The 21181-nt window shown below is 39.4% G+C and overlaps 1 protein-coding gene and 1 long non-coding RNA gene across 2 annotated transcripts in view; both read right to left on the bottom strand.

Annotated features, from left to right (window-relative positions):
• Window positions 1-21181, bottom strand: part of LOC134676734 (protein dissatisfaction) — a 61973-nt gene that overhangs the window by 26103 nt on the left and 14689 nt on the right. The window lies entirely within an intron of this gene.
• Window positions 2278-7999, bottom strand: LOC134664395 (uncharacterized). Its single transcript, XR_010098244.1, has 4 exons — window positions 7453-7999; window positions 6760-6857; window positions 5366-5542; window positions 2278-4334 (listed from the first exon to the last, which is right to left on the bottom strand). It is a non-coding gene; the product is annotated as an uncharacterized LOC134664395 (long non-coding RNA).

The raw sequence follows: 21181 nt of genomic DNA, 5'->3' as shown, positions 1-21181 counted from the left end.
ATTTAATTAATATACTTGTTCAACTTTCGTTTGAATATCGATTTTAGGTGACATCTCTATTAGCCTTTAACTTCCGGTAGGGTTAGTTACATACAACACTAGCCGTTTCCGGCAGCGATTAACCTTCTTATCGGCCAACTAGAAGTACGTTGCTCCGAATTAAAATTGTGAAAGAATTATTGTAAAGCCAACTTTCGGTCAGATTCTGTGCTTTCGGACTAATTTAGAGAAGTGCCAATTACATTGTGCGCGTGGATGAGTGGCAGGCCTTGCAGAGAGGTATTCCAGGTTAAGGTAACGGTAAGCCGAGCTCGCACGTCCCACACCTTGGAATCCTCAGGGAGCGAGCCTGAACCTGCGCGAACCTTCACCATCATCAACGTAAAGGTATGTGATTGTGCACTGTTCTAAGTTGTTATTTCTCGTGAATTCGATATACTTAAATATTTAATAGCAAAAGAGAGTTTTCGTCTTAATGTAAAAATCATACAGTCCACTTCAAATTATTTTCGATTCATTTCGCGTTTAAACATTGTTCCTTCGGCCGGATTAATTGAAAAGTTACCTATTGGACGCGATTCTACGGCGGCCGCTAAACCTCCTAATTTTATTTAGGCGTCGCTAAACCACTTTGCTATTCTATGAGCAGCTGTCATAATCAAATGACAACACCAATTTGAATCTGACGTTTCTTAATTTAGGCGGTCTATTCAATTTAGGTTTAGCTGCTTAAATGCTATTCAGTACATGTCTTTTTTAAACAAAAACATAGAAACGTCAAGCTAAACTGACTAATTTTAGCGGCGAATAAAATAGTCCCGTTTAAAATACGATAACACAAAAAAGTCAAGTTTTGCAGAATTTCTTTTTCGAAATGGATGAAGAATACGTCATAGCTGCTGTGGTGGCCGAAGAGAGGGAGTATGGCGAGGGCGAGGGTGAAAAAATTTATTTGAAGAGGTTGCGAGACGAGTCTAACCCATTTGACCGGTCCGAGCGGAAGTTCCGTAAATTGTTTAGGCTGTCGCGGGCCATGGGCCGTCACGTAGTGGACACTCTGTGTGAAGGCGATGCGCTACGAGCGGGGACGGTGCCACCACATTTAAAGGTCCTAAGTGCACTGAACTTTTTTGCCCATGGCAGCTACCAGACTGCTGTGGGAGAAATTAATATACTAGCTCAAAGTCAGCCAACAATAAGCCGCAGTCTGGCAGATGTGTGTCCTGTTATTATAGAAAGGTTGACCCCACAGTGGATCAAATTCCCAGTGACCAGACTGGAGAAAGACAGGGCAATGCGGGAGTTCCAGGACAATTTTGGAATGCCATATACATTGGGTGCGGTAGATGGGAGTCACATCCCTATACACAAACCCCCAAATAACCACCCTATAGCCCCGGGTAATATTTTCTACAACAGAAAAGGGTTTTATAGTATAAATTGTCAAGTGGTGTGCGATGCCACAGGTCGGATCACTAGCGTAAACCCTAACTTTCCGGGTTCAACCCATGATGCTGCTGTTTGGAGGAGCAGCAATGTGCACCAGCACCTCGAAGGGCAGTATCTTCAGAACCAAGCGATGGAGTGGCTTCTTGGGGACAAAGGCTACCCACTTCTCCCGTGGCTGATGACACCTCATCCTGACCCAGTTGCCGAGTCACCAGAGGCAAGATTTAATAGGTGCCATGCACAGGCGAGAGGGGTCATAGAGATGTGCTTTGGAGTATTAAAAAACAAATTTAGATGCCTTCATCGCCACCGAACGCTGCATTACAGTCCAGAAAAAGCTGCCAAAATTATAATATCATGCTGCACAATTTATAATATGATTAATGAATTAGAAATTAATCATGATTCAGACAGCAGTGACGATTCTGAGAGTGACGAAGACATCACAGATCTAAGTGAAGTAGAGGAGGATGATGAAGAACAGAATGATCCTGAAGATCTCCCACAACAACCAGAGAATGATGTCAATTTTTTTAATGAAGCCCGTGGACGACGTGCATTTTTAATTAATAGATTTTTTAATTGATTAAAACATCAACTGTTTTTTTTATTTGATTTGTCGGCCTGTTTAGCCTAGTTGGTAGTGACGCTGCCTATGAAGCTGGAGGAGAGAAAACATTTGTTCCTGAGACTTGGATGTTTTCTATATATACATGTCTAAAATATATCATCGTCTAGTACCCACTACAAGCCTCATTGAGCTTACTATGAGACTAGTTCGACTTGCGTAAAAAAATGCTTTGTAATATTTATGTATTAAAAACAAAGTTAACACTATCATAGTCTTTTATTACTTATTACAATTACAGTTTGGTACATTCCTTCATAACTTATAGTTTAAGTAATATTTTGAAATAAATCTTGCCATCTCTGTGTAAATTAAAATGAGCCTTAAGGCAAATCAAGTTATTGTTTTTCGCTTATTAGGATATGCCTAGAAAAATATTTGAAAGCTGACAAAATGTTCTACATTCTATACTGGAAACAGGTTTTTTTTGGGAAATTTAGACCCATTTGCGGAGCGATATTTCATTCTGATAGCAGTATATAGGTAAAAGTACTGCTATCAGTCTATACCGTCGAGTTCATTATGAGCATTTCCAAGGTTTCAAACATAAATGTACGTAGTAAGGTACTAAGGTATATCGGTCACTGCGACGTGTTTGATATTTTGATGTCATGGCGTGTGAGTGCCACCTATTTGTATTTGACAGAGCGTTGAAAAGAAAAGATTACAATAAAATTAAAATGAAATATCGCTTCCTTACAAATAAAACAAATTATCAATATACAAAATAAAATTACTAAGTATTAACAAATCATTACTGCAGCCTACAGGTCGAAACGCACAGAGCAGGCGCGGCACGGTGCGGCGCGGAGGCGGTTTTGCATTTTTGATCTTTCCGAAACTATCGACTGTCATTACTGCTTCATTTTTTGATAGGACGTCCCCCGGACCGCGTTGGCTTCACCAAAAAACCGTCTCCGCCACGCAACGACGCTGTGCCGCGCTCTGTGCTTTTCAAGCTTACATCATGAATTTAGGGGTCAAGCTGACCTCTCAGGGTCGAGTACTCTTAGGTTGTTTACCTCCTAAGAACCCCAAACTGACAACTAAAATTCCGCTCCATGCAATCTACAATGATTTTAGAAAATAGAATGGCCTACTATTTTCATTTATAGATAAAATGTTTCAAACATAACAATTTAAATAGATAAATTTGATTTCTGGGCCACTTCGTACGTTGTCACAGTGATAATAATAAGAGATCTCTAACAGCTTCAAATTGATTTTCACTGTGACAAGGTACGAAGTGGCCCAGAAATCAATTTGGTCGACCGTACTTGCAAAATTGCAACTCTATTCCGCTTGTTGTTGGTAAATCAAAATGTCACTAGTTTTGCAAGTAAACGCTAGTTTTCCGCTTCACTTTTCATACGAACGTAAAAGTACGTCGTTCTCAATTGAAAACAGACCATCAAAGTCAATAAAGATTTGTAGATATATTCTAAAAACGAGTACATGTGGTTTGTCAAAATTTTGTAAAGATATGTTGTTTCAAACTAAACGGAGAATACATTTTGAACAAAAATCATTAAGCTTAGATATGTAGATTGACAACCTCCAATTTTAGCAAAAGCTAGCAAAGCAAAGGAATATTCCCTTTAGAAATATGTGTACAAACATTTAATGACTTGTTGGCTCGTCTTCAAATAAGAACTATGTTTGTATGAAAAGTTGGAGCGAAGAGAAGCCCGAATAAGGGGAGGGGTCAAATATTTTCATACAAAAAATAACAATAAATATCGCTAACTTACTAAAGAAACAACAAATTGGATGGCTCCTACTGTTACTCTAATAGATCTTCGTCTAAATATTCTACCGACTGCCCACCACCATCATTGTTCTGTAAACCACCATGGTTCCTAATAGCCGAGGAAATGGCCTCCCCTGCTACTCTGATGGCAGTGGCTAAGGTCTCTGCTGCCTGTGTTATTGTAGACCGGAATAATTCATGATTCCGGTCTAATGACCCTTGCAGTAATTCTGCTGGTTTGGGCCGCGAAGGTCTTTTCCGCTGTCGTCGTTGCGACGAGGTAATAAATGAGCGAGGAAGAGTACGTTCTGGCCTATGAGAACTCCGCAATTGGGCTGAAGATGATGGAGGTTGAACAGCAGCAGATGATGGCTGGACAGCAATTGGTGGCTGGACAGCACCTGGTGGGTGGTCAGCGACTGATGGCTGGATAGCAATTGGCAGCTGGGCAGCAACTGGTGGTTGTTCATCAACTGGTGCCGGTGTTGAAATTTCAACAGAACCAACCTAAAACAAAGTGACAAGTGCATAAATTTATACTTTATTTACTCGTATACTTAAAGAAGTAGAAAAACCTCGACATTTTTATTTCAAAGTTTAATGTCTCAAAAACATGGCTAAGAACCATCTCCGCGATCAAGACTTTCGATTAAAAAAAACCACACTCAAATCTGTTCATCCGTTTAGGAGCTATGATGGCGCAGACAGACACACACTTACACAGATACACATGTTTAATTTACCTTTGGCTGAATGTATCTCGTAGAAAATCCAAAAAGCCACTTAACAGTTTCTTTATAAGAAAAAATATGAAAATTATCCACTGGGACTTAATCGCGTACAAGTGAAACTGTAATTCAGTTTTCGCCCGCGTAACTGGCTATTACTAGCTGCGCCAGAGGCGCGCACCGTATCGTGCCAGAACGGATGGATGTATTTGGCGTATAGTGTTGGGAAGCCTAAGGTTCTGTAGGTGATGGGTGGATGGATGTCATTCTTTTGTTATAAAATGGGTGCTGACCCTTACTGAGTCTACCAAGAGGTGGAGGTTATTGCCATCATAATTGTATATCCTAAGATCCTAAGCTTTATTAACCATTTGAGGTGCTACAATCCAAGTTAAAATCAGGACCTACATCTTATTATTTAAAACAAGTGCGAGTCGGACTCGCGCACGAAGGGTTCCGCACCACAATGCAAAAAAAAACAAAAAAAGCAAAAAAAAAACGGTCACCCATCCAAGTACTGACCCCGCCCGACGTTGCTTAACTTTGGTCAAAAATCACGTTTGTTGTATGGGAGCCCCATTTAAATCTTTATTTTATTCTGTTTTTAGTATTTGTTGTTATAGCGGCAACAGAAATAGGTACATAATCTGTGAAAATTTCAACTGTCTAGCTATCACGGTTCGTGAGATACAGCCTGGTGACAGACGGACGGACGGACGGACGGACGGACGGACGGACGGACAGCGAAGTCTTAGTAATAGGGTCCCGTTTTACCCTTTGGGTACGGAACCCTAAAAAAAGGTGACTTACTAGTGGAGTCTCCAGATTGGTAAATCCATCCACTGCAGCTGTTCCTACGACCTCCAAAACCTTAAGTTCTGTGTCTGTCAGTGGGCGGACTAATGCAGGACCTCCACCAGTGCCCTCCGTTTGATCTCTGTATTTTCTGTACTTAGATTTGACCTTCTGTGTCCACTGCGACCAAATCTGCAATTATAAAGGAATTTTACGACATGTAATTTGAAATATGTAGAATGTTTTCTGTGCTTCTGGAAGTATATGAACTCAGGCAACCTTTTTATGTTAATAAATTATCCCCCATAAGCTCGCCTCTCCCCTCCATACAAACATAGTTTCATTCTCATTTTTAAGCAATAGGCAATAAGTATGCTAGATTTTTATGAAACTTTGTGTACAGTCTTAATCGAAAATATTGACGCGGAATTAGCGAATGTAATTAATTAAAAAGTATGCGATGGCCTTAATGGCAAGATCTTATGAGCACACATATACATATTTTTAAATTTGATTTACCCCCTGATATTTATGTTTAGATTGTATAATAAAAAATATAGCAAATCAATCAATTGCATGTACAAAACTTCATTTCAGTCAAGAATTTTGTTTTATATAAAAATGAGGATATAGCTCTATGTTCATAAGGCAAGGTGAATTCAGCCAAGTTTCAAACTTCAAGAAAGTTCCAGCGTTACCAATATAAACCAACATTTCTTTTTCACTTCATTTAAATTACCCATCACATGATGCTTGTGTTTTGGGCTCTAGATGTTAATAGGCAAATAGTATAATTTAATATCTTCAAACACAAATTCAAAAGAATTTATTTTTTATTTGTTATTTATATTTAGGAGTACCAACAGCTGCAAAAACATGATATAGTCTTAGATAGTAAAACAAACTAAACTTTGCTTTGTTATTTACACTGGTTCTACCTCTAACCCTCTTGTGTGGGATCTTGAAGCATTAGAGAGATAATTCTCATCTGTTCATATTATTCAGAAGCCGATACAATTTATCACATGACCTTAAGACAACTGACACATTTAATATTGCTCCCATGTAACATGTACTTGTGCCTAGGTGCACGCTAAAATCAAGCTTAAATTGAAAAACCATTGGCTGCTCGGCCTGTTTAGCCTAGTTGGTAGTGACACTGCTAATGAAGCTAGAGGTCCAAGATTCGAATCCCGGTAAGGGCATTTGTTTCTGTAGTGAGCAGAAACATTTGTTCCTGAGACTTGGTAGTTTTCTATGTATTTAAGTATATATCTATTAAATATATCATCGCCTAGTACCCATAACACAAGCCTTATTGAGCTTACTTAGGGACAGGGACTAGATTGATTTGTGTAAAAAAATCCCCTAATATTTATTTATTTTATTTTGATTCCAACAGTACTTACACTCTGCCACTCCGCCACTGTCCTTCGACATCCGTGACTATTAAGAGTAACAGTTAGGGCCGCCTAAAATGCTGCCACTTTGGGGCTAGCCGTATTTCCTGAAAAGATACACATTTTACCCATACACAAATACATACAATAAAAAAAAAACTTCATGACACAGGTAGTTGATTATAACAAGGTCATTATCATTAACATTACAACTAAACCAATATAAGCCTAGTCAAATAGACCAGTGGGATTTGTACCAGGTGCAAAGGTGTCCATCACTACACAAGTAACATTTCCAATAATTTGATATACAGATTGGTCTTGCCTACTCCTACAAATTATAGTAAGTTGATCTTCCAAGGCTCTTACAACAGAATTTGCAGCTGTTTTCGTGGGTCTGATTATTTTAGCAGCTTCAGTTTCAGCGCAGTGGATGCGGTAAGGCGTTGTCGTTACGGTGCTGTGGCGATATTTGTACGGTACCTAAACTTCTCCATTCTCGAAAGTGGTAACCGGAGTTCTGCGTTGGCGTTACATTCAGGTCCCATGGAACACGAACGCAGAACGCCGGTAACGGCTCTAGAGTCGACGGCTAGAACGAACTCGAGACACAATTTGAGATGAAGAAAAGAGGAATTCATTTCTTCATCTCAAATTGTTTTCACCTTATGTCACATCATATTAGTAAATAAACATGCTTACCTCTTGCTAACATCAAGTTAGCATGGAGATGCTCTACGAGCACCTCCTGTTGCGTTTTATTGCTCCGCTTTCGCGACACCGACATTTTCCACGTTTTCCACAAACAAAACCAAACAAATTGGAATACAAACAAGTTTACAAACTTCTTCGTACTTGACAGCAGATTTTTTTAAATGTTGCCTATTAAAATTTGATTAATTATTTTTAATTACATAATTAAAAAGTAACGTTTTAGTGGTCTAAGGTGTGTACACTAGTGTTAAATATATGTAATGGAATAAAATTCATTAAATTATCATATTTCACCCAAAAGAAAATACGATTTCACAGTTTTTATACAGATATCATTCATTCATTCGTTCACTTATTTTTTTAAAGTGGCAACACACTCAATTCAACTTAGAAATTTTAGAATCCGTCTAAAATCTGGCTAAATTTAGTCAGCTTGACGTTCTGGAATAGCACTTGTTAAATCCGCCGTCTAAAATATGATTAAAACTTAGACATTTTAATTTTAGGCTATTTAGGCGATGTGCACGTAGAATCGCGTCCATTTTTGCATTAAAATATCATATTTGTCGTGTCGTAATATTTTCGTAATAAACTTGTGGGTAAACTTTTATTTTCTCAGTTCGGTTAATGGCTGACAGGAAGTGTGGCTTTTAGTAGTAGAAATTAGTAGATTTTAGTTGGCAACATTGTAACAGATCATTCCGCTCATTCCATTCGGTCATATCGTAGTCTATGTTTCGTGCTGTGGCAACAATTCGGTTAACTGTCACTGTCACTTGTGTCAACTGTCAACATTCGCGACAATAATATTGTTTTTGCTTTTCGTAGTTTTCGTTCGTTGTTTTTCGATAAAAACAGTGGTTATTGCGTGAAAAATGGTTTCGGAAAGTGATACAAATGATAGAGATGTTGACATGAACATGGTCGAGCGGGGTTACGCGGTCATGCGGTTAGAACTGCTCCATGATTCTGTGAATTTGGAAGGTTATGTTGAAGGAGATTTAACTCCTATAATTAAAGATTTTCATCGCGCTCAAAAGGCAATTATGCTTAAAACGAAAGACATGGATGCGGAGTTTTCGGTTACTGTCGATTTCGAACAAAAGGTAAAGTCAGTTTTAACTAGGTTACGGAAACTGGTTCCTGCCATAAAATCATGTAATGAAAGTGATCAGAAACTATTCAAAAGTGAAAACAATTCGGCCAAGTTACCTAAAATTGTTATAAAACCGTTTGATGGTCAATTACATAATTGGTTGTCGTTTAAAGAATTGTTTGACTCATTAATTCATAAACGAAACATTTCGAATATTGAAAAGCTGCATTACCTTTTGACATCGTGTCAAGGTAAGGCATTCAATTTAATTAAGAACTACCCAATTTCGGATGAAAGTTACACTGACGCTTACAATGCGCTGAATGATTTTTATGACAGGAAACGACAAATAGCTTTCGGTTACTATGAGAAAATGTTACATTGTGATCAGGTCAAATCAAAATCTGCTGTTGAATTAGAAAAAGTAAATCGTATATTTAAAGAAACGTTGCAAGTATTAGACAGATTTGGTTTACCAGACAAAAACTTTATGCTCTTTCATTTATTATGGGGAAAATTAGATAAGTCAACACGGGAGGCTTTTTTACTTGAGTTTAACTCAAATGAGATCCCTCTTTTTGAGACTTTGCAAGAATTTGTTGATAAACAGATCCGTGCCTTAGAGGTGGCGGACGCTAGGGCAATGCCAAGTGGTAATAAAAGTAAAAATAAATCCTCACTTCTTGTGCCCTCAGCACCTGTTTTAACTTGTCCGGTGTGTGCGGTTGCTGGCCATGAGCTGGAAAAATGTCCCAATTTTTTAGAATTAAAGCCAAATGACAGATTTTCCAAGGTGAAAGAGAATAAACTTTGTATTGTGTGCCTAAAGCCATCCCATAGTATGAAGCATTGTAAGTCAACTGCTCGCTGTGATAAATGTAGTAATCGTCACAACTCGTTGCTTCACTTTGAAAAAGTTAATGAAGGTGGTCAAGGGTCAAAGTCCACTTCGCCGTTGACAACATTATCGGTATACACTAATGACACTCCAGTAGTTTTCTCTACTGCCGTTGCTCGCATGAGGGATTGCACGGGACAGTTGGTGCCTGTTCGGATTCTTTTTGATTGTGCTTCGGCATGTAACTTTATAACCAAGCGCTGTGCAGACCGCCTTGGGTTATCGATAGGTAAGTGTAACCGATCTGTCAATGGAATTGAAAGCATATCAACAGCCCCACGTGGGTCTGTTGTGTGTGAATTATTCCCTTCAAAAGGAAATAATAAGTTTTCGTTCGAAGCCTTCGTGCTATCAAATATTTGTTCCGATATGCCATATGATCACCTGGATACCTTGGCATGGACTCATCTAAAGGATCTGGACCTAGCTGATCCTCAATATTACCAACCAGGACCCATTGATATTTTGATCAATGTGGGTCTGATGGTCTCATCCCTTCTACCTGGATTAGTGAAGGGTGAGGAGGGTCAACCGGCTGGGGTCAACTCTGTCTTTGGTTGGCTAGTGATGGGCGACTGTGGTATTGATATGGAGCATTCTCGTTGTCGTTCTCGCAATAATCCTTCTGAAATAAGCAAGGATTGTTATCTCGTTTCGTCGCTCTCTGTAAGGGAGAATAGGGACCAGTTTTGGGACATAAAAAATGTCGTAAGTCCTAATACTGTATCACCTAAAAATAATTTATCGTGTCGATTTGATGACAGCTCTTTGAGAAATTCCAAAGAGTGTCTTCTGGTTTCGTCGGTGTCTTTGGACAACAGTATCAAGAAGTTTTGGGAAATAGAAAATGTCGTTCGCCCAAACTCTGTTACTTTGGAAAAAGATGACTTGTCGTGTGAAAACCTTATGGGTGCGAAATATTGTCGGAGTCCTGAAGGAAGAATGGTGGTCCCACTAACTTTCGATAGCCTTCAGGATCGCCCCCGGTTTTCTAATTCTCGGGAAATCGCGCTTAAGCGACTTCTACATTTGGAAAAGAAGTTTAATATTAACTCTGATTTTCGGACAGCGTATGTCAACTTTATGAATGACTATTTGGATAGTGGTCATATGGAGGAGGTCAGGGCCCCTTCGTCGTGTGAAGGCCCCTTTTATTACATACCCCACCACGGAATTTTACGCCCCGATTCGGTTTCTACCCCGTTGAGGACGGTGTACGACGGAAGTGCCAAGGATAGCCGCGGAAAGTCCCTGAATGACACTCTTTTGCCAGGCCCAAAGTTGCAAAAGAATATTTTCGATTTATTAATTCGGTTTCGATGGCACGTTGTCGTTTTCACTGGGGACATTAAACAGATGTACCGCCAGTTTCTGGTCGATAAACAAGATTGCGATTATCAACGCATACTTTGGCGGCCATCTCCCTCGGAGCCTGTTAAGGACTTTCGCTTGCTTACAGTCACTTACGGCGTGTCATGCGCGCCCTACCAAGCACTGTGGTGTATTTCGAAGCTGGCGCAGGAGTTTAACGATACCGCTCCTCTGGGTGCTGCAGTTCTCAACAGGGACACTTATGTCGATGACATCGTGTCAGGGGCAGATTCGGTAGAAAATGCGATACTCATTCGTGACGAGCTAGTAAAAATCTTGTCTTCTGCTCGTTTGCATTTAAGGAAATGGACGTCCAACGATCAGGGTTTCCTTGCAGATTTGTCGGATTCCGATTTATACTCGGAACATTTTCGAAATTTCGAGGACGTTCATGAGCATGACGTATCCCTAAAGATTCTAGGGTTGCTGTGGCAACCTAAATCTGACACATTTTCGTTTAAAACTTCTAACGTAGAGTGTCGTTGCACTAAACGGTCGATTCTTTCAGAGATCGCTCGGATCTTTGATCCTTTAGGATTCCTTTCGCCAGTGGTCTTCCTTGCGAAATATTTGATGCAGCTCTTGTGGTCTTCTGGGCTCCACTGGGATGAGGATGTTCCAGCACCTATCGCTGAGGAGTGGCTCAAATTAAAATCTCAGTTGTCGTGTTTGAGTTCACTCTCCATACCTCGTCGAATGGTTTTGTCCCATGACATTCAAATTCATGGCTTTTGTGACGCCTCGGAGCGAGGATATTGCGCAATAGTTTTTTGTCGCATGGTTACTGATGACGAAGAAATTATTGTTCGTTTCTGTTGTGCAAAAAGTAAAGTCTCCCCCCTCCGTCGGCTGTCCATTCCTCGATTGGAGCTGTTGGCGGCAGTGTTGTTGGCGGATCTCGTAGCGTCCGTTCGTCATGCGTTAAAGGACTTCCATTATGACGCTAAAACATATGCCTGGTCAGACTCAACTGTGGTCTTGACATGGATTCGATCATGTCCATCTCGTTGGAAAACATTCGTTGCTAACAGGACTGCAGCGATTCAAGAGCAAATTGCTCCTGATTGTTGGCACCATGTCTCCACTGGTGATAACCCAGCGGATCACGGATCCCGTGGATTACTTCCCGCTGATTTAGTGCAGTGTAAGTCATGGTGGGCGGGACCTGCATGGTTGTCGCGTCCTGAAAAGGATTGGCCAAGGCACCTCACCCAAAGTGACGGATCCGCATTCGAAGAGGAAAAGGTTTTGACACTGTTTAGTGCCATAAATTCAGATTTTGTCGATCAACTTTTGTTGAAATATTCATCATTTCGTCGTATCGTTAATATATTAGCATACTGTTTTCGTTATCTTCATAATTTGAAGAATCCCGCAGCGAGAACCTCGACACAGACCTTGTCGACGTGTGAAACCAATTCGGTGATACGATTTCTCGTAAGGCATGTCCAGGAGCATGTCTTTTCGACTGAAATTCGTCTCATCAAAAAGGGTTCGACTAACTCACTTCACAAGCCTCTTCGGAAATTGAACCCGTTCATTGACGAAGAGGGTTTGTTGAGGGTGGGCGGACGGTTAACCCATAACCACACGCTCGACTATGAAAGGAAACACCCCATGTTGTTGCCTCGTGAACATCGGCTCACGGCGTTGGTGATCGAGGAATATCACCGCAGGTTTTCCCATCCAGGTTTACAAACCCTGCACAACCTCATTGCTCAGGATTTCTGGATTCTTTCGCCCAAGCGCGCAATTCATTCTGTTGTCTCGTCATGCCTCAGATGCTTTCGGGTGCGCCCGCAAATGGCCCCACCGCCTCTCATGGGAGACCTACCGTCATTTCGTATAAGCCAGTTGAAACCCTTTTCGTCTACCGCAGTAGATTATGCTGGACCTTTCACTATTTCGTTAGGTAGGGCAAGAGGCAGCAAATCGTACAAGGCATATATTTGTGTTTTCGTGTGTACTGCCACTAAGGCAGTTCATTTTGAACTCGTCTCTGAGCTCACATCAGAGGCCTACTTGGCAGCTCTGCGCCGGTTTATCTCGCGACGCGGTCGCTGCTCAAGAATTATATCGGACCAAGGCAGAAATTTTGTAGGTGCCTGCAACCTGCTTAAGGATTTAATGGCTGAAGCTTCCCAAAGGGAACAAATAGAATTTGTGTTCAACCCGCCTGGTAGTCCACATTTTTCTGGCTTAGCCGAAGCTGGAGTAAAATCGGTGAAAACTCATCTGTCGCGTGTAATAGGCTTACAACGTCTGACATATGAGGAATTTTACACGGTATTGACTCAACTTGAATCTATGCTGAACTCGAGGCCTCTGTCTCCAGTCAGTTCGGACCCTAATGACCTATCGGTGTTGACCCCTGGTCACTTCCTCACATTGGAGCCCCTCACGATATTGCCAGAAAGCAATCTGACTGATGTTAAAATAGGTCCGCTCCAAAGGTGGAAATTACTCCAAAAAATCCATCAGGATTTTTGGCGTAAGTGGCACTTAGAATACTTACACACCTTACAACAACGCCATAAATGGTTTAATAAACAACCTGACGTAAAAGTCGGGGATCTTGTCGTCATTGCTAACGAGCAATGTAGTCCACTCAATTGGGCCTTAGGCCGCATCGTACAACTGCATCCCGGTAACGACGGGATTTGTCGTGTCGCCACCATCCGCACAGCCACTGGACAGTATAAACGCCCAGTCGTGAAGCTGTGCCCTTTACCAATTTTGAACTAATCACCTAAACTAGTATCACCACTTAGCATAGTATGTTAGTTTTAAGTATTTTGTCGGATTCTAATGTTATTTACAGCGTAAATATTGCATATTTAGGTGAGCGGAATGTTCAACTTTCGTTTGAATATCGATTTTAGGTGACATCTCTATTAGCCTTTAACTTCCGGTAGGGTTAGTTACATACAACACTAGCCGTTTCCGGCAGCGATTAACCTTCTTATCGGCCAACTAGAAGTACGTTGCTCCGAATTAAAATTGTGAAAGAATTATTGTAATGCCAACTTTCGGTCAGATTCTGTGCTTTCGGACTAATTTAGAGAAGTGCCAATTACATTGTGCGCGTGGATGAGTGGCAGGCCTTGCAGAGAGGTATTCCAGGTTAAGGTAACGGTAAGCCGAGCTCGCACGTCCCACACCTTGGAATCCTCAGGGAGCGAGCCTGAACCTGCGCGAACCTTCACCATCATCAACGTAAAGGTATGTGATTGTGCACTGTTCTAAGTTGTTATTTCTCGTGAATTCGATATACTTAAATATTTAATAGCAAAAGAGAGTTTTCGTCTTAATGTAAAAATCATACAGTCCACTTCAAATTATTTTCGATTCATTTCGCGTTTAAACAATACTTGAAGTAATATAAACAAATATAAAAAAAAAACATTGTTTTTGTAGAGTGTAAAAAAACATTGTTTTCTTAAAAACGACCTTTTCCACGTTTAAGTACCCAAAATAACAAAAATGGGGAAAACTTGACAGTAAATACATACATCTCTATAATTTTTCAGAAAAAAAAATGTAAATTATAGTACGCAACTTGCATTTAGGGAACACTATACTTCTAGTGTTCCCTAAATGCAAGTTGCGAATATTGCAACGAAATTGTTGGATTTACGCCAAATGGTACTAAACCAGTTTAATTTTTAGTACATTACGCTCTTTTTCTGATAAGATAAACATTAAAGAAGAGGCGTAAGGGACGCCTTTTTAAAAATAGTCGTGTTTTTTGGCGTAACGGACATGCTATTTTTGTAAATAAGCATTGTATTCAAGAAATCAGTTTAAAAGACCTCAAAAAACCACATACAGGCATCAGTTAATTCAAACAAACAAAAAAGGTCTGATTTTTTTCTCAAAACAAAACTGATTTTTGGCTCTCCTGGAAAGATATCCTGGCGTTTTGTCAGTTAAGCCCTTTGAGGCTACGGTAGTGGACATAACTCATTTTTGCCAAAATGTCCTTTACGCCAATTGAACCCAAAGGTAATTATTATCCAAGAAGCTTGAACTATCAAAAGTGTTGGTAATTATTATTTAAGGTAAATGTATTCAAAACATCAGAATAAACATGCATTAAATAACCTCAATACGTGTACATAATTAATAATATCTATTATAAAAAAATGCTAAGAACAAAAAATACATTAAAAAAATAATGTGCATAATTTACGTTAATTATGGAAAGACTGGTTTGTGCTATTTATAATGAAAAAAAAATGATTATATTAAAATTTATTAGTCCATATAATTAAGATATATTGAAGTTAGACTTGATTAGATATTCAAGAAGTAATATTTTTATCAAAGAATGAAAGTTACCTCAAGTCACGGTATTAATAAGCAAATTTTACTCAAGTGGTACCTTTTCCCTGTCATTGTCACAAGTATATGATGCGTAACCGTAATGTGTATAGATATAAACAGACCTTAATTCTCGCAATGAGATGTACTTACTTACAGTTCTTTTGCTAAATGGTGACATTGTACAATATTTATAAGTTCTCTTTGTAGTAGTATAACTTTGCATAAGTTGCGTTAATTTGGCGCGCAGGCGAAGTAAACATGCGTTGCGTACGCATCGTGTGGTTTTTAGAGAGAGGCCCTTACCCGCCGCCACGCCAAGGTCGCGCCGCGCCCGCCGCGCCCGCTCCCCGTGCATGGCCCGCGTTGCCCGTTAAGAGCCACCCGCTAGCGTCGTATGAACGCGAACATTATTTTTGTATTATTTGTTTATGCAATGGATGAAACTGACACAAATTTATATTTCTTATTTATCCCGCCTTTTATATTAATAAGGTGTGAACTCTAGTAACCTTAATATTCTTTTGTTATGATAATATCTTGTTAGAACAAAATTATCAAAAATCTTATGAAGCTGTGCCTCAATAAGACACAAAAACATGTAATGTACATATTGACACGATTAAATGCTACGTCAGCAATTTTTTTTAACTTTAATTATTTTTTGAGTAATTTTGAATAGTATGACATAGTATCCGATTGCAATGGACGTAATTGACACAAACTATGTTTTCACATTATACAAACTATCCTAAATGCGACACAGTTACATGTTTTCTCTCGAATATTCTTTTCTCCAATATAATTCAAAATAAAAATAATTACCACAAATTATGAAATAACTTAAAAAGCAAATAATATCTGTGACACAAAACAAAATGTAAGATTAACATCTTAAAACAGCATACGTAAGTGAAAAAAAAATTGACTTTAATATTACTTTAAGTTAAGGGCTCAAAATATAGCCAGCGCTACGGGACTACAAGCCTATCACCCAACACATAATGATTAAACTTTCACACACCACTTAAAACATTCATTACCAACCATAACAAATATCCCATACAGGTAAAAACATCTATTACATTTATTGCTGCACAAGCGTCACTAAAATCACTATTATACGACCCTTTGACGTCACCCCACGCACCCCTAACCGAGCAGGGGTGGCCGGCCTAGGTGTCAACACGTGTTCTGATCCTAAACATCGGTGTAAACTAGACTATCTATATTAGACTTTAACACTAAGACTATAAGAGCGTTCCTATAGCGCCACTTGAAATGCATCTACTGTATTCGATTTGATACGCATCCGATGAGCTTTTGAACACCGTAACACGCAACAGAGAGCTTTGTAAAGCAATAAAAACAAATTTGGAACAGTGTAGTCGTTAGGGGTTCATTACGTTTAATAAGGTATTCATTGGTCATGGCAAATTTGTAAAATATGTTCCTAATAATTTAAATTGTATGTAAGGAGAAATGGGCCTTCATTTTAAATCTTACTTACCTTTAATATCAAAACACAGGTATACTTTGAAGCAGGGTCTAATTATCTTTATTGGTGAGTCTCGCATGTATTGGACTTAGTATGTGCATTTGTAACATAGTTTGCATTTATAAACGTGGACTGGCCCAAGCCAGACACGTCTGCCGGATGCATTTGTAAAGATGGGCCAAAATATCGACCGAATTCGCACTGCAGATAGGCTGAGGCAGCAGGTCAAAATGAACACTGGACTTATTTTGTGGGGACTGGCCTGGCGGGAGCTTGCACAAAGCCTTGACGAAGGGGGGAAGACAGGGGAGGCTTTTGCCCAGCAGTCGAACACAATGTAAAAGTATTAAAAAACTTTGTATCCTATCGACTTTAGTAGGTATGTAGGTACTTATACGAGTATATTGACTGGATGCAACATATTTTTATGAGTTTACCAATCAAGACCCCAATTCGAACTTCCATTCCGATATCAAAATGATGTCATTTTACTACTGTTCACGCATACATTTCTCGTACTTATCTATTCATTATGGCGAAAGCTTTGTTGAAATTTGCACGGGCAAATGACAACAAAATGATCTTATTACGATATTGGAATTCAGGTTCGAATTGGCCTCCAAGTAGGGTTGCCCTTACGATTCAGAATTTACCTACGTTATAATCGAAACGAAGATACTACTTAAGTAAGTAATTAGGATTTCTGGTATTATAAATAGTTTATTCATGATGATATGATTTATAGCATAAATAAGCAAAAGGCGACTAGGTAATATCAACTAGGCGAACTGTAAAATATAGTTTAACTACTATAAGTATTTACCTAATTGGTAAACTGGTACATATTATTATAATATGTCACTACCCTACCTCTATGCTAATATTCATAAGCCTGCGGCTCCTTTTAAACAAATCGTGCGCTCCAATAAGAAGAAACAAGAGAATTGCTGCGAAAAACGATCAAAACGGTAACGAGGCCGCGTTTCAATTCATTACCTTCCACAAAAGAACTTCAAAAAGGTAGCGTTGTACAATCAAAACCTGAGCGCGAACCGTTAAATTAAAAATAAATATTGCGAAACGTCAGTATGTTACGGTACGGGTCGGGCAGGAAAAAATATTCGGGGTAAAATTCGGAAAACGCCAGACTAGCCGGTGTCGGTTCACAGGGGCGGTGTGGGGTAGGTATAAGGTGAATCTTTTTGTGAAGTGAAGAGAATTAATTTAACCCGCTGCGGGGTAACATGACACGGCCGTAATTGAAAAGTTTGCCCCTCGCCGCCGGCGGCTGCTGACGCCTTCGCCGACTTAGGTTATAGCAAACCTTTATCGTAATGGGAGAACCTTTACTAAAAGTCGTGGCTTATAAAACTAACACCTTTTGGTATTTCTATTGATAAAAGGTTAAAAAAAGGGATTCTTAAGACACAAATTCTACTTACACAATGTAATTTTTTTATGTAATGTTTGTAACTAGGAGGTATATTGTAATGGAATGGAAATGAAAATTAAGAGACCTTTAGGTTACTTGCAATTTTAACCAGAAAACTAATTTCAGTGTCAGTTAATAAGGTAATAATCTAAACTTAGGTACCCATTACATAACAGTATTCTAATTTTATATCAAATAATGACTAACATCGAGTAATTGTTAAGAAATTCTGTTATAAAGGCAACTGATTAACATTTCAAGAGCACACCCTGGAAAAACTTTTTTAAATAAACCCTTTAACTTTTACGACGAAAATTGAAAAGTACGATTATCGAGAGGAGTCTCTGGCTTGGTTGCAGACTGATCGATTTTTAATTAATTTCATGAAGTTAAATTGGGGATTATGTTTTATTTGATCGGGCGAGTGAGGGCTTATGGTTGTCCCAGAATACGAATACTGTGATAGATAAGTTAGTAAGATTATTATAGCAAGGTCTTATTTTCAGGGTAAACTGTCACTTGGGGTCTAGTGGACACCTTACCATTAGGCGGGTCGTAAGCATGTTTGCCACCGAAGTGGTATCGTACGTTCACAAAGTCATATGACAATTTCCATCATATTATTTAAGTTTCGATTGGCATTTTCTATCAATGATGGTCATCTTGGCATTGCATATCCAATAGCGTAAGATATAGATTTCATAAATTAAATCTACACGTGTATCCCTTGATCGGGCAAATAGTCACGCACTACGCAGGCCGGTATAATCATAATTTCCTAGGTGACGGCAGTCGTCCGTCGGACGTGCCCGGGTCTGTTGACTCGGCGCCGATCTTCGCTGTTTGCCGACGATGTTGGAGTTAGCGTGTTAGCTGATTGGCCGACGGACGCGGTCAGCTTTGTGATATCACAAGTTTTGATGCGATGCAAATGGGGTTGAAAACGTCATGTAGTTTTAGATCGGTAAACTGTAGGTCTGAAAAGTTTGCGTAGCCACGAAAACGTATGCATGTCAACATGGCTAACTAATAGTTTTTTACCTTAAGTTGGTAGGTACGTATGATCCAAAAATTGGACTAGCAATACAATATTATCATTATTGCTATTGTATCTGCACAACGTAGCCTCATATCGCACCTCAAACGTCCAAAAACAGGCAAGCCGGTGGGAATCGACTTTTATGGACGCGCCGCCACTGGTAGGTAGCTGCCTTGGCTAATTAATATCAATTACAGATGCGCCGGCGGAAACTTTTCAAAATTGCAAATTATTCCATATTCCTCACATATTTGTATGGCCATGACATTGAAACTTTTCGTGACGTAAAATTTACAAGAAATTTCCGACTATTTGGAAACTTTCCACAACTTCTGTTATTTCAATAATATTGTACCTACTGTCAAATAAATTACAGTTACAGTTACAATTACAATCACAATCCATGAAAACGCAGTCTGTCACGTCGTGAGCCAGACGCAAACCGTGAGCCAGATTGTAGTTCATCAAGCGCCGACTGTACATATCTAATTAAAAAACCATTCATCAGCAGTACTGTACCGTATCAAGTTCAGTTTGAGCTCAAGATCCGTAACAAATATTAGCAACTTGAGGGTACTCGTGTACCGGTTTGCTGGAGGTGAAGCGCTTGGTAAGCATTTGTGAACAGAAGGCGAACCGCGGATCCATTACCGCTTCACTTTGAGCGTGCGGTCGCATTAATATTGCACTACCCAACTGTTGTCTTCCATGCTTTAGCAAGTCCTTTGGTCAAATGGCGGCCATATTGTGAAGTTTTAAATGTAGCCAAGTTTGTGAATTGAGTAGGTACAATATTAGGTAAATTAAAAAAATGCTTAAAATGTTCATTTAACGGTCTACATGTGTGAAGGCACCAGTAGGCACTTATGACGAAATTTACAGGGGTATATTTAGAGAGCTACCTATTTACAAAAATTTGCTAGTATGTACATATTATAAATGTATTTGCACAAAAACTACTTCTGCTTAATCTTATTTATCGCGTTTTACTACGCATGACGTGACGTTTACCTATATGACACGGTGCAACGATACGGTAAAAGTTCTTAACACGTCCATTTAAGGCGTATGTACTCGTATTCGCTGGTATCCAATTATTATACTAAGTCGAGAAAGATAAATACTTACTTAAACATGTATTTATATAAGTATAACGTTGGCGACGGCGTAGTATCGGGCGGCAAGTTTCGTGAGGGCGTATAATTACGCGAGCGAGTAAACATATAAAGGTAATCCGGGCCGCGGCGGCACAAAGTGATGCTCGTGAATAAATTAGCGCCGAGCACCTGCGGGGAGACCGCATTTCCTACGGGTTGCTGCCAAATTTCATAAAAATTATTATTTTTTCCACGGGAAATTACACTATGATAAACTAGTAGTTCGCCCCGAACTGTGAACTCGCGGTTCGCCAAAAAGATCAATTGAATGCAGTGCTACTTAGTCTGAGATGGGCATTTCGTAATTGATTCCTGATTCCACGATTACTTAAAATTACTTTGTAATGATTACAGATTCCCAGATTACTTTGTAATCTAACGATACCGAATTACTAAGAACCTACAATTCCATTTGAGGAATCAGGAATCAATTTTTCGAATATTACAATTACTAGTAATTGGAATCAATGTCGATTCCTCATTACAGGAATATATTACTTGATTCCTTTCAGATTACATTTCGTACTACTACTATCAAAAGTACATTTCCATAGTAGATATAGATGTTGTTGACTTACTAGGATACCTTATTTGTAACAGGTGTGAAGATTTCGAAAATGATGACCATGACCAATAAAACGACACCCATGACGACTTTTATGACATAGTGCATGGCTGCCATTTTGGAATCCAAAATGGTCATCATTTTCGAAATCTGCGCCCCCTAAAACCTATAAAACGACACCCATGACGACTTTTATTACATAGTGCATGGCCGTCATTTTGGAATCCAAAATGGTCATCATTTTCTAAATCTGCGCCCCCAAAAACCTATAAAACGACACCCATGACGACTTTTACGACATAGTGCATGGCCGCCATTTCGGAATCCAAAATGGTCAT

Source organism: Cydia fagiglandana, chromosome 1 (assembly GCF_963556715.1).
Source record: "Cydia fagiglandana chromosome 1, ilCydFagi1.1, whole genome shotgun sequence".
NCBI classification, from domain to species: domain Eukaryota; kingdom Metazoa; phylum Arthropoda; class Insecta; order Lepidoptera; family Tortricidae; genus Cydia; species Cydia fagiglandana.
Note: the sequence above shows the minus strand (reverse complement) of the source record. Positions and strands in the feature narration are given on the sequence as shown.